General features: G+C 39.0%; 1 protein-coding gene across 2 annotated transcripts in view; it reads right to left on the bottom strand.

The window, feature by feature from the left end:
• SEC24D (SEC24 homolog D, COPII coat complex component) overlaps positions 1-12,803 on the bottom strand; it is a 188,388-nt gene extending 175,585 nt beyond the window's left edge. For both annotated transcript variants that reach the window (XM_026034595.1, XM_026034594.1), the window contains exons 1-2: positions 12,436-12,803; positions 11,827-11,892 (exon numbers count right to left, since the gene is read on the bottom strand). The gene's annotated coding sequence lies outside the window, so the exon portion shown is untranslated. The remainder of the gene's footprint in view (positions 1-11,826; positions 11,893-12,435) is intronic.
• Positions 12,804-18,965: the final 6,162 nt, after the last annotated feature.

The following is an 18,965-nucleotide window of genomic DNA, read 5'->3' on the forward strand; positions in this document are numbered from 1 at the left end:
TCCTGCTTCAGCCAAAGTTAAGTAGAATTTTGTCACTACCACAGTGACAGCAAGCTTAGGCTCCTCTATTTTGACTCTTACTCAGCTTTAATTATGGGCATCAATATCCATGTCACATGGATATGTTGACAGAAAATGCAGTAAATCTGGCTATGACAAAAGGTAGCATACTGGTATGAAGAAGTTCAATGACATTTCCTGGATGATCTTAGAACATTTCTGTTAATCACAACTAAAAATTCCACCAATGATTGGTTACGTCAGATTTCCCCTATAGCTTTTTTTTTTTTTTTAATGACAGATATTTATAGAAACAAAAATTAGTTTTTGTTACCACTTTTTTCTTACTAATCTGACATAACCAAATCATTAGAATACCAAATCATCTTTATTCAAGACAGACATTTAAGACTTAAAGCATGCCCTCATGATACACTTGAAAACTCTGATGTCTTAGAAATAAAAGCATCAGGCTCCTATTAAGCAACCATAACTACACAGGAAACAAATTCTGTAAGAAGATACTATTTTTTGGTTTCATTTTTCAAGTCACAACTGTTTGTTTATAAATGCTTTTTTTTATTATTGTTTGAGAAGCATGAAACATCTACACAATATATTTTCTAGTATACAGTTTGGTTTGTATGGGTTTTGAAATAGAAAACATAGCTTTACTCAGTAAGTCGCTCTCCTTTCCTATTCTAGATGCTTTTTTAAGTCATAGTCTTCTAAGCATGCATACAACACCCAAAGGCTTTCTCATCTGATACCCCCCTTTTTTCATTAAATCAGAAAATTTATGAAATTGTGCAAATTTCACAGTGATAATCAGTTTTTACTAAACCATAGAACATGATGCTGAAAGTAAAACACTGTTCTCATTAATAATTTTGGTGGCGTTCAGCTACAAAAGTATATGTTTTTGTGGCTGATATTTGTGTTTGTAAAAACAATTTCCATGTTTAAAATCTTAGTAAGACAAGTGTTTGGCAAAGAAAATGCTAATATTATTTTTAATTTACTTTGGAGAATAAATTGCAAAGATAACCATACAAGCCTAAACACAATTATGAAGGCAAAAGGTTGTCTTTCTAACATTAATGTCCTTGGCTGCACTTTTCTGRAGAAGGATTGTTTGGGGAACCCTAATTATTCACATTGTATGACAATTATATGGACAAAGATGTTTGCTTCAAATCTTAAAGTGCAAATGCCAAAGGAAAAAAATACAGTGAGCAGAGCAAGCAAATCCAGAAAAAAATACTTTTTACAAGCCTGCATGGCCTTCTATGAGCCTGTCTGAACAAAAATGAGAGAATCAGTGCACAGTATATGTACAGTGTTCTGCTCAGAATGCACAGAAGGGATGCATCATATTTACCTCATATCCTTTAAGGATAATCTATACACACAGGGAATGCCACATGACTTCATACTCAAAGCATATAGCGGTAACTTCATTTTCATGTACAGGCAATGGCAGAAAAGGATCAGGAGGCTTAGGATGTTTGAGAAGGTTGGAACCTGCTGTGTATGTGCTCAGTTTGTCTGAGCAGCAGCATTAGATGTGGCTAGAAATTACCCACAGGACTTAAATCCTCGGAATCTATTCAAATGAGACTTTCGATTCCTCTGTATCTCAGTAGCCTCAGTAGCTCTAACCTAACACGTACCTACAGTTACTAACTGCAGAAGAATAAGACCCCTGTTCCTCCTGCCTTCCTAGATCTTTTACTACAGAGCTACATATGCACTAGTAAACCAAATGTGCAGAGAATGTTCCTTAAAGCTGAGACCAACTGAGAGTGAAGGCTTGCAACCAGACTGTTAGCTCTCCTGCCCTCCAGAGCAGGATGGCTTTAGCCAAGCTGCCTATGAGGAATAGTCACTGGGCCACTCCTGAATCACACTTGGGAATTGTTCAGAACAGTGTTAATTGAAACAAGGCAATACTGTGCAATGTGTTAAATATTCAACAGCCCACAGGATTGARTGCCAGTGTCCAGGAATGTTCCCCAGCTGCATTGGTCTAGATGGGACCTTATTATGCAAGTTCCATAGTAATAAACAAATCTCTCTGCCAAAATCCAGTTCCTTTGCCTTAGAAAAAAGGAGATGGGGAATTCAGAGATTTTCTACAGACTTCAATGCATTTTAGTACGGACATTTCTTCTGTAAGATAGTTGTAAGATATTTGGAATGTATAATAATGAGAGGAAAGACCATAATTGGGTAAAAAATGACAAGAATTTCAGAGGTTAATATTTGGATATATTTTGGTAGACAAAGATGACGCTGAGAGAATAAAGGTTTCTATAGCTATAAAGCTGGAAAGATCAACAAGTGCCCATTTTAAAGTAATATTCAATAGTGTTTTTAAAGCTATAGAATACATATGAATGAAGATGAATGAAATGGTGTAACACATGAAGGGCATCTTTACATAAAGCTGTGCTCTGCTGTACCTTTACATAAAGAATCATAGGTGTATATATATAAATATTTATAAGTGTGATTAAAATAATACACACACTTCTTGTGATTTTAATCACAAGACACATTTGCTTCAAAAGGAAGACAGGAAGGTATCATGAAAAAGCAGGAATGTGATGGGAATGAATATATTGTTTAAAAAGTCCAGGAGAATCTGATTCTAAAGACTATTTTCTCCTCACTTATTTCCATTAAGGCCCCCCATGGATATAAAAGGCGCTTAAAAGTCCCCTTAAATGTGTTCAGTGACAATGTGGTAAACTGGGCCCCTCTCTCACTTCAAGAGAGAACAGAAGAGAAATTAAAAAATGTRTTGTTTTGTGTAACAGAGGTTAAAATAACTAGAACCAAGAAATGGAACAATTTAGGGCAAGTTATTTTGTTTCTACAGTCAGATGATAATAATCTTACACTTTTGATGTATAATTTTCTACTTGCATATACTTTTTTTGATGTCTTAAACATATTAGTATGTCTCGGCTGCTTTTTTCCCTTCCCATAATCCACATAACTGACAACTGCAGAAATAAATCAATATTCTATTGGACTCAGAGTATCTCTGTCCTTTAATTAATTTAATAGGCTTTACATGGAACAGAAACAAGAATAATTCAGTGGAATTCTGGCTCCATAAAACTGGCATTCTGTCACTGACTTCTAGGAAGGTGGGTGTTAGCTGGGGCTAACCACATAGGTAGTTGGTATGGCATGGCAATCACCTCAGAAATACTCTGGGAAACTGGGGGTTAAAAGAAAAAATCTACTATAAATTTTTAATTTTACTCTCAAATCAACCATGCAACCTTGATGCTCATCTGCTTAAATKTTTAGATTTTCTTATTAACTAGAATATATATATCTAAGATAATTGGACAGAATATCCATCAAATAAGGTAAGAACATGGAGCATAAAACCTACATATGTTAGATTAGAATTTCTCGATGCGTGGTCAATAAATTATTAGTCTAAACAGAAATACCAGAAGATTCTCATCGGATGGACAATCATGTAGCACTCATTCCCAGGAGCTACATACTGTCGAAAAACAAATACTCTGAATTATTTACAAGTAATATGTTTGCCATTGAGCTTCTATGTAATTGGGTATGAGAACACAGAAGATAAACTACAGGAAAAGGCTGGCTCTACGAAAATGCTGACTATTTTATAACTATTTCTTTTTTTTTTTTAAAGAAACCAAACTGAATATAAAATACTTATTAAAAGAAAATAAAGGAACTACTGAAAGGATAAAATGCTTTCAAAGAAATACAAACAGTCTGCAGGCTAAGTGTTCAGTAAAGTTATAAACTACTAGAGGACTCTAGCCCTTCTCCTTCAAAAAKGTCACCACATTCAAACAGTAGAATAGAGAATCCTCAGAAAAGAAAAAGACAGGGAAATTCTCTCTGCAAGGAATTTAGAATTAGACTATCCAAACATAACTAAAGAAAGGTATGACTGAGTTCTCCATAAATGGTATGGAGAAGGTGATGAGGGAACAATAATACAAGAACAAACTGACTCTCAGTAAAATTATAAGGCACCAGCTTTAAAATCAGCTAATGGAATACTTGTAAAAAATACCTAACTGGAACTTGGTACTATGGGAAGCGTGGATCAAAAAGTATTAACAAATTCAAAACAGGATTAAACAAATCCACAGTGCTAGCTATAGCCATTATAAAAAATGGCTCAGATATGACCTACACCTGAGGCTATTCCTACACTGCTTACTACTGAAAACTGCAAAGCTGTGTGAGAAGGAAGCTCATTCCAAGTTCAGCCAATTTCTTTCTACATGGCCACTATAGGAAATCAACAATAGACTAAACTGTTAGCTATGAAACACAGTTTAGTGGTCTTATGAAAACCATGTGTTAAAACACTATGAAATACCTAGCAAGTACTGTTAATACAGATGCTTAATAACTTGCATCACTATATCCATTATGTATCCAGTTAGAGCAAAGCCAAATCCCACATGTGAACGAGGACACTTAGTATGCACGTGAGAACCAGAGAATGCCAGGGTTAATCTCAACATGCCCATGCAGAGCGCAGGCGCCACAGGGAACACAAGAGCTTGACTTCAGCTACGCCTTGGGCAACACTCYTGATTCCGCACAGCGTCCTCTATGCTTACCACATATTCCATACATGTTAAGTATGGAGCAGGCATTTTTATTAAGTTATGATCACTGCACAAAGTTTAAGGAAAAGTAATAGAACAAACACGGAAGTTTTGCTTCATTAATTAAAGCATAAAATGAGTCGCAGTCAAAAAAAGTCAAAAAAAAAAAAGCTTTATTCTTGGCTCCACTATGACCTGTTTCAGACAAGACAAATTTGTTCCACAGGTTGCCCATTAGCAGAATAGAAATACTAATGCAACCCAAGCTGTATAAATAATCTTCCCCTCTCCCTCCCCTTTTCTGTAGGAAAAGATGAAATTAAAGAATTCTGGCTTAAAACAAAAGATTTTTTTCTATAAAGAATAGATTTTAACTGATAAAAGTAAGTAAATTAGCATGTGGAATGTTTTAAACAGAAAGATCTAAGTTGAGATCTAAAAACATCCACATGACTTCCTATTTACTGTTATCTTTAGCAAAAACTATGAGCCAAGTTAAAGACAAATTTGCAAATACACCTTTTTTTTTCAGATTGAAAAAGTATTTCTTAGAACAGATTCTTCACTTAAAACACTTGGTCTGGTATCTACAATTCTTCCCTGCTTCACAGAGACACTGAGAGAAAGTTCAATACTTGCAAAAGGCACAGGATTTATAAGCCATTGAAAGAGTAAAGTTAAGCCTGACGATTGTGAGCCAATTATTCTTTCAAAAGCAAATGGAGATTAAAATATTTGATGGCGCTTGTACAAAGAACAGTCTGAACTTTGTCACTTCAGAGCTGGCTGTACTCATTAATGCAAGAATGCCCTCAGGCTGCTTTGTGCGGAAGGTGAAATGTAGAACTGGATTTCACTAGAGTAGATGGWCATTTAGACAATTATCTTCAAAAGAAAGAAAGAGGGGGRAAAAAAGCTAAAAATCTTACTGCCTTTCTCATAAGGCAACAGGCCTCTCACTCWAAAATAAATCCAGTTCCTCTGAGGCAGGAGCAGGGAAAGGAATAGAGAAAGATTAAGGGGACAGCATAAGGAGATCTTACGTGGCATATAAAGCAGCAGGCTAAGAAATTCCAATAGTGGAAAGACAAGCAGCCACACAGTAGTCTAGAGTATCGTTTCACTTCCTTTTCCATTTCAGATTTCCTCTGCACAGCCGAGTTACTCCAGCTAGGCAAAATATTAACTTTAAACAACAGTAACAGTAGTCATTACACTTAAGATGACTGAAAGATGACTATATGAGATAGCTACAAATGAACATAAACAAGTGTTCAAGGCACATTAGGCTCTTTCTAGATTCACCCATTCTAGCAGCTAAATTCTACAAAAATGTCATTCCTTAAGTTCTTAATGAAAAGATTTTAAATACAGGCCACAAGGGGGAAAAAAATGCTGACTAGTTCCAGCAAGCATTACTGAATTAAAATATAACACACTTATTTTCTGGTAGGGCTTCTGCAAGGATGCAAATAGATTTCAGTAATGGAAGGCTGTCCTGGAGAACTGACAGTGGGGAATGAGAAACAGCAGGGAGGAAGCCCCAAAGGCAACATGCAACACTACACTTCCATGGAAGGAACACATAATGAATTTGCCCCAACACTGTGGTCCTGTCTGCTGTGGAAGAAAACAAACCACTAAAAATACTCTCTCACGAGCCTCAGTGCTTATACCCAGCTCTTGCAGCATAGTGTAGAAATTCATCAATTCTTTTCACCTCCAACAGCACTTTGGGTTTAGACTATATCATTGTTTTGAGGTGGAGATGAGCATGCTCCAACTACAGGTTAACGAAACCCTGGACAAACCAAATTCCCACATTATCAAATGCACTGTAAATTCTAGATCATCATACCGCATAACATTTTCTCTTAGTGTTGAGAGATTTGGACAGCAATTACTAATTTGACACCATGTTTGCCTTTTGACTACAAAGCTCCTTCCCTTCCACAGCACTTACTTCACCYGGTATATTCAAGGACAAAACACCTTCCAGGTGTCACTTGGCTAAACTAAATAGACCAAGTTCTTTTTATCCCTTGTCCATTCCTTTACTTAGGCTTTCTTTACAACTGTTAAGTCCAATTTCTTGAAYGTGTTCTCACAGATCTGCTCTCAAGATTTGAGATAAAGCTGCACCAGTACAGGGGTGCTTATCCTTATCCCTATAAGTAACACATGGCTGAATTTGCTTAAGGCTGAATTTACCTTTCCTACTGAAACGTCAGATTGGTGGCTCCCAGCCAAYCTTTCACTGGCTTACACACCTAGTTCTTTCAAATTCTCTCCTCATTCGTCTGACAAGTCCTGAGCTTATATCAGAAAGTCTTTGCTATTAGTCTCTATGTGACCTTGCACTTTGCATTATTATATTTAATCTTATTTTATTTCTTTACTCCTCAGTAAAGAAATCAGTTACTCCTGTGGGACATTCACTGTGCAGGGAAAGTTATCCAACTTTCTGATACCAATGTATTTCATTAGCAGTTTCTACTTTTTTGCCAAGATTACTCATGAAATTATTAAAAAATAACATTTCCAATATCAATCTTTTGACAAAGCTCTAATAATTCTATACTCTATCCAATTCCTCAAAACACATTATCACCCTTCCCCTTTAAGTACTTTTTTTACCCACTTAAGAGTTAATTTACTAATTTCTCTTGCTTTCAGTTTAGTAGTTTCACTTGTCTAGACAAAGCAGTTACAGCATCACAGAAGGGACAATCTACCTATAGAAAAAAAGTTACTCTATCCTATTTGCTACTTTAATATTTCCCCCCATAGAATTTGTAAGGGAGGGGGGAAAAAAAGTATTAGCAAAAGCTAAAACACCCTATCCACAATAAAGCATTTTACCTAAACAAGGTTTTGAGATGCTGTAAGCACTGAGAGCACTTAATTTCTACTTTTAAAATCAGCCTGTTCCAAAACACAACCCTGCTAAAGTTTGCCTCAGTATACACTGATAATATGAACTCAACTTGTATTAAATCAAATAATGTTACATTTCTTTTCTCATGCAGGACAAAGACACAGCAAATTCAGATTTTGAAATATTTCCAAATGGGTTTGTATTCCAGTATCTGAGATACTGCATGTACTTTCAGCTTTTAATGAGATGAGAGTATACATTAAGTAATCTTAACCATTACATAACTCAATTTTACATTGACTTAACACTGACTTTTTGTCTTGTTTTCTCTTCATGGTATTTTTCATGAAAATTTAATTCAATCACAGAGGTGGTCCAAGTAAATGAGAAATAGGTTTAAACAAACTGCATTCTCTCATCATTTTCCTTTTCTGCTGCAGGCACCCATTCCCATTGGCCTATATCCCCATAGGAAGCAACAAACCAGAATGACAAATTTGGAAGGGCTGCAAGACTGGACTGATGCAAGACAAAAAATAAAAGATCATGACTAAACTTTATGTTAGGTATAGTACCCAGATGATGACAGTTATTCAAAAAAGTACCTGATATACAATACATGCACAGAAGGTTCTCATACTTATGTTGTTTCGCATTTCAAAAATGTAACAGCCTAAAATAGGAAAGGATTTTGGCTACATTGTTATTCCAGAGAAGTAGATTACCAGACTTAAAAATGGATTATTCAGGAGGAAAATCATTCACTTGCAATATTCATACAACCCCCACCTTTTCCTTCATTCCTACATGACAAACACAGGCCTGCACACACAGATCTTGTTCCAGGTCCATTATCATCAATAGGTCTGGACAAGAAAGAAAACCCATGTTTTTACTATCAGGGTGAAACTCTAGATGACTTCAGTGAAATCCTTTTGGCACCCTGTTGAACACTTTAACAGTAGAAAAAAACACCAAGAAAGAAACTAGAGTCAGGGTAGCGTACAATGAATAAGTGCAAAAGCAAAATATATTCTATTTGCTCCTGTGCTGAAAGAAAGGTTTAAAAAAAAAAAAAAAAAGTTGTTTATATTCTGTGAAAGTGTTCATGGCTAATTCAGAGTAAGGAAAAGAAATTTCCTCAGAAGTGCTTAGAAGTTTAGAGCCTTAGTTCATGAAAAAGAAGCCCAGCAGGCTACCCCTGAGAAACTCATCATGCTCCTTTACTTAAACCCTCTTGCAGTCTTCCATTTTTGTAAAGTGTTTTTTTTGTTTTTCCCCTTCCCCCCCTCTTCTCTCCTTTCMACTCTAATCTAGCTAAAATAAAGCAAGTGATCTTGCCATTCTCATTGCTTCCAAGGCTTAACTCGGAGCTTTATGGACTAARAGAGACTTTTTTCAGATAGTTTTAATTTTATTCTTTTATTCATTACTTCCAATGTCATGATTTTCCTTTTCCTTCCTTCCCATCTTAGTATCGATATTAAAACTTGTTATATATGTTATTCTTAACTTTCACCTTTACTTTTCACACTGCTATTTCATACCCTCCTTCTCAAGTCCTCTTCCTAATTTTTTCCTCTTTTTTTTCTGTTTTTTTTTTCCTCTCTCTCTCTTTTCTCACACTTCCAGTATTCAAAGTCAGCTGCAGCATGTCCACAAGCAGAAGTACAGCCAGAAAGGCTACTAAGAGTAAAATACTTTTTAAACATATTGCTCCAGATAGGATTCACGGCAGAGTGAAAAACTAGCTGACTGCACATCACGTGACTGGCTGAAAGAGGCTTTAGAAAAATGTTCCACTAGGCTATTTTGAAGAAAATGGATGTGGATATGTGTATAAATTTTAGGCACTATACAGGATGTGGGAATAAGAGCAATCAGATGACTAAGTGTCGTGTGACTGCTTGCTAGAGGTTATATTTTTTTAAAAAGGCTTAAGGGCATAGGTACTCATAGTAGGGGAAGATGGAGCAGTGGCACATAGCTAGGTAAGATTAACCCATTAAAGAACATATTTTTACCTAACCTACTGAAAGCTGAAAGGATTTTTCACCTATTTTTACTTGTTTTGAATCCTTTTAAAATAATACAGATGAGAGGAGAGGAGGAAAAAAAAAAAAAAAAAAAACCCTGAACAAAAAAATTTTAAAGATTAAAATAAAAATGACCAAAAAAAAAAAAATCATGTGTTGCTAAATTAAAAAAAAAATTTAAAAAACCCACACATTTTATTTATGCTTTCTCTGGGTCTTTTACTCCATTGTGGTCTTCCTCTGTACCGCTCTAACTTCCTCATTGGCTACAGAGCATTTTCCTGACTGGTGTTCATTGAGAAACCACTGCTCCTAAAGAAAAAAGACTATCTAGGAGCCTAGGATTTGTAAATATTTTTCTCCTTCCTTTCAGTGCAGATAGATCCAAAAATATAATTTGACAGTACCAGAAAGATAAGGGAACAAGGAAAATGACATATTCTTAAGTAGTTTAGGAAAAGAGCAACTTAGATAACCTTTACCTTATTCAATCAAACTGGATCCAGCTTCAGTCTCTATATAATAATGCCCATGTCTCTAATTTCTTGCATATTGCTGGGTCTTCTAGAAGAATGACTTGCTGCAGCATTTTTGTCAAGTTTTATGCCTCAATCTCAATATTTATATCACTAGCTGATTTATTTTTCCCCCACCAGTGAGTACAGGCACAGTTTCTGTTTATATAAAGTTGATCTTGTGATTATATGCAATAAAAAAGAGCAAGAGTAGCAATGCCAAAATAAATTAGCTAATCAATAAAATATCATTTTCCTTATTTTATTAAATCAAGATTTAATTTACTTCTGAGTTTTACAATAGGTATAATTTATTTATGAATCACTTGAACATGTACAAAATAGTAACACTATTTAAAATAAATAAATAAATAACACCACTCAACAAACTGTGAAGATACTGTAAATGTTAGCGAACATCAAAGAGGTGTTCCAGGACAGGTACAGGTATGGAAGTGTTTTTATATACATCTCATGTCTAAGAATACATGCAACTAAAAGCTATTTCTGAGTAACATCCATATTTAAAGTCAGTMGCAGAACAGTACAAACAATACTGGAACACCAAAGTTCTAATGCAGAAATACCTCATTTTGCTTGCAGCTGTGAACAATTGTGCAAATTTTCAGCTCACACACACACACACCAAAAAAAAAAAAGTATGATGTTTGTAGCTTTAATAAAGATTATTTAATGCAATTATTTTTCAATCTTTCAGTATCTCCTAATTCTTTTAAGTAAAGCATTTATGTTTTCTTTCCACAACTAACTTTCCATAACATATTTTGCCCTGGATTTGGCATGTGAAAAAAMCAATCCCTTGGCTATACGCTGTTCTCCTCCCACTCCTCTCCAGCTGTGCTTTAGCACTGCCTCCTCCACCCCTCTCTCCCACAACCAAGGTTACATCTTCCTTCCTTCTGAAAATATTAATATTGACCTCTTAACCTGCAGCCTGGTTAAGTGGTTAGATTAATGGGTAGAAATGTAACTGTCTATTTCACTTGTCTCTGGACTCTGTCCCCCAGATTTAACAACTTCTCAATGTGAGCTTTCCAGGTTAGTCACCTTCTGTTATTAAGACTACCAAATATCACATACACTCTAATTCTAAAAGGATGAAAGCAGTCTGCTGCATCCCAACAATCACACAAAGCACCAACCCTGTCCTGACAATAACTACCACAGGAAATCATTTACCCTTGTAGCATTGTTTTGAGCTTGCGCCACTTATTCTAATTTTAAAATCCTTCTTTTAGCTCATTTAAGACTTCCTGTGCCACACCTGTGTCAATCTCTGTACAAACTGTGTGGAACTGTGTGGAAGCCTCTTTGGTAGAGAATCTTAAAATATGCCTTAACTAAAGCCCACAGACTACATTTCCTCTGAAGTCCGAAATAAAAAAAATAATAATAAATTAAAAAAAAAAAAGGTGAAAGTTGTAAGGGGCTTCTAAAAGATTAGTAGCGATAACAACTCTGTAATGAAGAAAGGGCAAAGGCAAACAAGAAAGCAGAGTGTATGCAAGAGGTAAGCAAAAATATCATATTGACGTCATTATCAAAATGAGGCTGGAATCCTGATTCAGGATTCACAGATGCTTTTAGCTACCTAGTATTTAAAACATTGAACCATAGAGAAAATAGYGTTTGCTATTTGTGGTCTTCTGAGCAATATAATGGAAAAAAWATATATATTACCAAAAAGAAACTAATCTCATTGCAGTGATTTTTCTTATGAAAGCAGGTAAAATAAACAACGAACTTACTTGCTGTAGTGCCTTGTTCTCTGTGCCGTACTTTCTAGAATGAAATTTTAGTGTCATCTTGATGATCTAAAGAAGATAAAGGAAGAGAAGGTTAAAGGAAGGAGTATTTTGCTCTTGTACAAGATGCCATTGGTAAACAAATAGTTTTCAGATGCACAAACACTTCTCCGTTACAAAAATGACTATTAAAATATATATATATATATATAAAGTTGTGCTCATATATATATATATATATAAAGTTGTGCTCAGACATATGCGCTAAGGACTGTTAGCTAATGCAAATGTTGGGTGCAGTATATCATTACTAATGTAGAACTATAATCTGTTAATGAAATCTACAAGTTTATCCAAGAAAGTGATTATAGAGAAAGAGAAATATCAAGTGTACTTGAGAAACTAGAAAAATGAAAATGCATTAACATAAAATTCCTTTAGGAAATAACAAAAGGAAATACTTCTCCGTCTACAAAATAATCAGATAGATAAAAGTTGTGCAGAACAAGACTACAGAATAATGACCCTAAARCAGCTCTTCGGCTTGCATAAAACATGGTATTTCTGTGTAATAGCACACTCAAATGCAAAGCCTTTTTCAAATACACATACTTGGCATTTAGCATAGAAAGCTGCCCTCATTCCAACAGCACCTGCGTGCCTTTGTTATTCCACGGGCACCTCAAGCAGAGCCAACATGCTCTTACAGATATCCTGAAGCAAGCACTGGAGAACAATTGCTGGAAAAACTACTGCCCTGCTCGCTTTAACAAGTTATTAACTCAAAAACGCAGGGCCTTGGAAGAGCCCCAGCAGAGGCCTCCTGGGCTATAACCGGACAACTTTATGATCTGCTTCCGAACCGCTGCCTGGGGTGCAGGCACTCAGGACAATACCGTCCTCAAGCTCTAGGCGAGGTGCTGGAAATCAGAGCCCAGGGGCAGGTGAGGGGACAGCAGCCGCGGCTACCCCGTCCTGGCAGCGCTCGCAACGGTCRCGCACTAACGGTCCCTCGAGCGCAGACCGTTGGCCCCAGCCCAAACGGTCGCCCCTGAGCGCGCGCGCCGCCGCCCCCGCCTCGTGCACCCGGGCGAGGTGCAAGCGCAGGCAGAGCGGCACCTTGCCGCAAAGAGCACCGCGGCGCACCGCGCATGCGCGCCGCCGCCCCGCCCTCCACCACCGCCTCCCGCGCAGGCTGCGTGGGCGGCGGCGCCATGATTGGCCCAGCCCKTCCCGTGGCTCCGCGCCCCGCCCCGTCCCGCCCCTCCCAGGCAGAGCCGGAGCTCGAGGCGCGTTYTCGGCGCCATCTCTCCCCGCTCGTGCCTCCGCCCCACTGCCCCTGCGCGCAGGCGCAATGCAGGGCCGGGGTGTGGCGGAGAGGAGCGCGCGCACGAGGCGGCCCTCCCTCCTCCCCCGTGCCCAGCGCGCGCACGCGCACAGGCGCGCGCACGCCCCGGAGCGCGAGACGGGGCGAGGGGAGGGAGGAGGGAGCGGCAAAAGTTGTTGTGAGGGCGGGGCCGGGAGCGGAGTCGGAGTCGCCGCCGGGAGGGGCCGGGAGCGGAGCCGCGCGCGGGAGCCGATCGGGACGGGACGGGACGGGACGGCGCGGGGCGAGGTGAGACGGGAGGGGACGGGAAGGGACGGGGGCGCCGTTGCCCCCATGGGACGGCGCAAGGTGCCGGTGCGAGGGCGGGCCGGAGGGCAGCCGCCGCCGATCACCTGCTGCTGTCGCGGCCGTTGGTGGCGGCGGGGGAGAGGAGAGGCTGCCGTCCCGCGCGCCGTAACCGCCGCCGCGGGGATGGGGAGGGGTGGGGGGGAGCGCGCTCGGCCGTTGGGGCGCAGCCGCCGCCGGGAGCCGCTGCCGGGGGTCGGGGCCGCGCGGCCGCGGGGCTGCGGCGAGGCAGGAGCGCCAAGTTAATGCTTAACGCGCAGTCACATGCGCAGCAGCGAGTGTTTTCCAAGGGTGCCGGACAGGAAATGCCGGCGCAGGCAGGTAGGGACGCGGAGCCGCCGCGGAGCCGGGCGCCCTGCGGGGCGGCGCGGGCGAGCGGCGCCCGGCCCGGCCCGGCCCCTGCTCGGACCTGGCACCGCAGAGACTTTAAAGCGGCGTTTGCGAAAGAAATAGCTCTTGCTCTCTCTCTGCAAGGCGTTTTCCCCCTTTCCCGAAACAAGCTGTTTTTTTTACATATCTTAATGCTCTGTTTTGCGCACGCAAAAAGTCCCCTTTTGCTCAACACTGACGTTACTAGGATTATTTTTAAGTGCAAAAGAACTAATCATGTGAGTGGCATCTTACCTAGTTAATGATGTGGTCTCTCCTTCCCCCTCCTCTGAACACACGTTCAAATTGCATTGACTCATATCGTTATTTTACTATGACCTTTTTTTAAGAATTAAAATTCTGAGTGGTCATGTTATAATCTGAATATAAATTAGCCTAGTTAGCTAACAAATGATGCTTTTTTCCCCCTAACAAGTTGTTGCAACATAAGCTGTACTTGTTGTGTTTTACTATCAAATTACTTGTCCAAACAGTTATTATCCTCGACCAGTGGGATGCTGACAGCAAAAACATCTAAAATATGTACTTAATTTCCCTGCCAAAACCTGATAGTGTAGAAATTTTTTCAGTCATAGAGTGTGCATGATGTACTACGGGCAGATCTGTTTGGGTAAGAGGCCTGTGAAACTTCAGGGTATTAGCACTATCACATGTTTCAGTTACAAGGCTTTCCAAGAGCTCTGTAGCAATGTCCTTGGTCATTTTTCTCAGTTAATGGCCTTTGACCCAGTAAGTGAAGTAGTGATAGGAAATAAAGCCATTCAGAGACTTTTTTTTTAATAAAATCATAAATCATTACTTTGGTTTAAATGGAAAAAAAGTTGGAGCTTGTTGGGATGGGGATAAATTGTGATGTATTGAGGATGTAATGTGAYGGAAAGTCTGGATCAGAGTTTCTAGATGTGTGGACTGTGAAGGAGGCTTGCAGATCTGTGCAGTTTTGTGCAAATATGCTGTACATGAAGAAATGTATGATGTTTAAAGATGTAGACAGCTCCTTTTCCAGCAGGTCCATAAAACCTGGGTGGAGTAAGAGATGATGCTTATACTACTGTTCCATTTCACTCAGATATCTATTTTCTTCCATGGTAACTTAAATCAAAACATTTGCTGGAAAGGAACAAAACTTTGTACTTTTGCTAATGTTTGAGCATCTATAGAGAAATCTGAAAGGTTAAGGTTACAGTCTGGATAGGGAGTTCATCTAGGGTAAAAAGGCAAGTGTGTAAATTATCACGGTAAATATATAGTATGTCTTTTTTGAGATGACAGAAAATATAGAGTAGTCTTTGCACCAAAAAAAAAGGTTCAGGAAGGAATAGGATGTGATGCAGAATAAAGCATGGTTTTGTCTGTGACTTTGTTTAGTAATATTCCTTATGGTACTTAGGTACTTGTGAGCCGCCACGGAGGAGGAAGGTCAGCAATAGTACTCTTGAGAGTTCATCGCATTTAGATTGTTTTGAGATCTTCTTGTCAGGTCGTGTAGTGATATTTGAATTCAGCAGAAAGAAACACTGGTATGACAAAATTCAAATATTACTTGCTGCTTTGGGGCATTGGGATTCCAAACTTTTTGTAGCTGAGACATGTGGCCGACTTCTCTTTGCTGCTGCCTCTATCTCCCCTCCACAGCAGAAGTTATTAGTCAAGCCTTTCCCTGCACAATGACTCACCATGAATGTTGGCCCATGTCATTGGCTGGGAATTTGTGCTCTTTAAAATCTTTGCTCAGAGTTCCCATTGTGGCTCTTCCAAAAGTCAACTCCCAGTTTTAACACTCCAGGGATTRCATACTGAGCTGTGAAGTTGTTATTTGGCTTTTGAAGTAAACAGGGAGAATTAAACTTTTGAATAACTTAAAGGTGAGAATGCATGCTTATACAGAAGCTGCCAACTGGGATAACATCTACTCTTCTGGTTTGAAGGATATTGGAAAGTTACCAAGTAGTATGACTTGCCATGGTTTGGCTTATGAGGGACAGTTAAATGGATTAGGGCTGGAGAAGAGACAGCAGAGATATTTAAAACAGCAAAAGATTGGTTTTAAAATCCACAGCGATGTGAAGAATTCTTTGAAGAAATGGCCATTGGATTCTGCTTTTTGTCTATTGGGAACATCTCAGTGAGTGAGGCAAGGCAGTAAGAGCGTGTCAGAGCAGTGTCACTGAGTGCTGGTTGGGTACGTCAGTGGCTCACGAGAGCAGGGCAAATGGTTGCTGCAGGAAATGTGGTTTTCTTGCTCTTGTACTGCTGTTCTTGTTGCATGGTGCATGTGCTGGAAGTGCGTGCTTGGTACGGGTAAGCATGGGTAAGGTGTTTTTTTGCTCTGGCTGTTGTTTCAGGTAGTGAGAACTTGGATTCTTATAAACGAATTTCTTCGTGGGCTTTTGAAGTGAATAGTATTCTCAAAGTAAGGCTGACATTTTAGTGCCTGTACTGAAAACATGAACTGTATCTCACGGCAAATGAGATCTGTTGACATATACAGTTCCATGCAACAATAAAAGAGAATGGAATTTGTGCAGTGACCAAAAAGCTATGGACCAGTCCATTTTTGGTGGAAGCAAGAGTTTACTGGCTTCAAATTTCAGTAATCTTCTACATTTTTAAGAAGCAGCATCATTGACTCTTCAACTGCAGGGCGAAACATGTGGGATTCTCCAGCCTAGTTGTGATACAAACAAATATTTTTTGTTCTGTTGACAAAATCTGGCAATTTAAATGACAGCTAAAGTGCTGCAGGAAGCACCTTAATTCTTACAGTTGTAAATGTTGGATTTTTTTATGATTTTCTGATTAGGAGGAAAAAGTGACTACAGTCCTAATAATGCTGGTTCATTGCACAAAACTCTAGTGGTTGCTTACCATAAGCTTGTTACCTTTCAGTGCATTTAGTCACCCTTCCAATGTATAAATATATGCACTTCCTATTCTTTGTTGTCTTATATTTAAGTACCTAAGCTGTAAAGCCATTCATCAGTTTAGAAATTGCTTTACCTGAGTTGTCAGACCACTGGGTTGGCTACCAGGCTCAGTAATAGAGGTCTGAGCTGCCACCAGGAGCCAAAAACTGTTGCTTAAAAGCAAGCTTAGCATGGGGCACCACCAAGGTTGCCATTACTCACCTGTGCAGCATGGGGAGCTTCCTTGGAGAGAGAGACCAACAGGAAGCAAATAATGATCCTTCAGGCAAATTTCAACTATAGAGAGTCAACTACTTTTGAACCCATTGGCAAGTTTCTTCCCAATTTGACAGAAGGAATAAAAATCTTAAAGATGATTATGTGCTTGCAAATTCCATGAAAATAGGCGGCTGGATGGAAGAGACTTGACCTCGTCAGAAGGAGCGGAGTTGCTGCACAACTCAGCTAGGAGGCACAAATCTATTGGGAACTGGGCATTGCTAGTTCCCATATTCACGTAATTACTTGTCTTTCTCATCAGCTTAGCTAAATTTGTGCAAAAGATGTTAAAAGCAAAGTGTGCATGTGAGTAGTACTTGAGCTGAAATTGCAAGCGTACCAATTGTTAAGTTACTAATACTGTTTCCTATGCAAAAACAATTGTCCAAGCTATAGTTACCTCCATGCCAGGGTCTTCCCACTAAACAGGTGATAACTTGGATCTGTATAGATTAAGTAGTTTTCTTTGATACTGCCTTTTTTYCCCCCCTTTTTAAACAGACATGCTTGTATGATTCAAACTTCAAACAGAACACTTAGGATTTTTTTCCTCTCTTCAGAGAAATTGTGACGACAGATGTTGACCATGTTGCTCATTACAACTGCTGGAAGAGTCTTCTACAATACACATCTTAATAGTGAATAAGCAACTAACTAGCATGGTCTTTGATACAGAGTATTTGTGGAGAAAGGGCAATAAAAATTGAGCTGTTACAGACTAGGATGGATTGGCCATGTTGGCCAGAGAACTATGTAGATCTAAAGAAATAGTATTTTTCAGCAACTTTCTATTCCTTGGGTTGAGAGTGCCACCATTTCAAGGATAGGGGATAAAAATCTGGGGCAAAACATGTGCATGCTTTGTGACTGTTGAATATATTTAAAGTGACTACAGAGTCAGTTAGGTGCAAAGCTTTGGTTGACTAGGGAGATTCATTTTTTTTCCCACCCTCTGTATCTATGCGTAAATCTGTTGTTCTGAAACATGGAGAAATTGTGCTTGAAAGTATAAAGAGAAGGAAACACAAAGAGTGATAGTGACTTTTTTACCTTTATCAGCACTAAATATCAGCAGGTTCCAAAGCTGAATTTCATATTCAGAAAAAGAGAAATATTTAAAAAAATATATATATTTTTTGGTGTATTGATCTTAGTGGTCTGTTTAACAGATGTGCCCTTAGGAATATATTTCTTTTGCTTTAAAAAAAAATAATTTACCAAACAACCTAATTCTGTGTTTATTGTTATCTCTAGCTAAACTTACTTATGGAGCAGATGTTTAACTTGGTTTGGCTGAAAACGAATCTTGTTATTCTTCTGTGTCTTTAATTTCCTTTAGATAAGCAGCTATAACCAATCTCACAGACCCTTCCTCAGTGCATTTATAACTGAGTATACATGAGCTATTCCCAGATCAGGTTTAGAGACCAGAGGTGTTTTGCAGTAACTTCTGCTTTTATTGTTATACAATTTTCCTTACTTTCCATCTATTTCCTTTGCCTATTCTGGCTGCTGTAGGCTGAGCAGTTCTAACATTGAGATCCAGACAGTAGAGAGTAGGCTGGAGAAGTACCAGTGAGCAGTTTGGGGAGATGTGAGGTGCAGTAATGTATTAAGTAATGAATTCAGGTTTGGAGGCCTAAAAAGAATTCAGTTGACTCTGATGCTTCATTCTACATTCTATTAATTAATATTCTGTTATTGAGATTGTCAAGGTCAGTGTTCAGCCAGATTTGAGATGCTTTGCTCAGTGCTGTCACAAATCGCACTAACTGTTTCTAGTATGATTAGATCAAATCAGTTACGGGTGAGAAACAGTAAGATCAGTAAACAAACAGAAAATCATCTGATTATGCACTGGGCAAAAGGGACTTTGGGTTTTTGATTTTGCTACT

This window comes from Nothoprocta perdicaria, unplaced genomic scaffold, assembly GCF_003342845.1.
Source record: "Nothoprocta perdicaria isolate Ctin4 unplaced genomic scaffold, notPer1 scaffold_149, whole genome shotgun sequence".
NCBI lineage: Eukaryota > Metazoa > Chordata > Aves > Tinamiformes > Tinamidae > Nothoprocta > Nothoprocta perdicaria.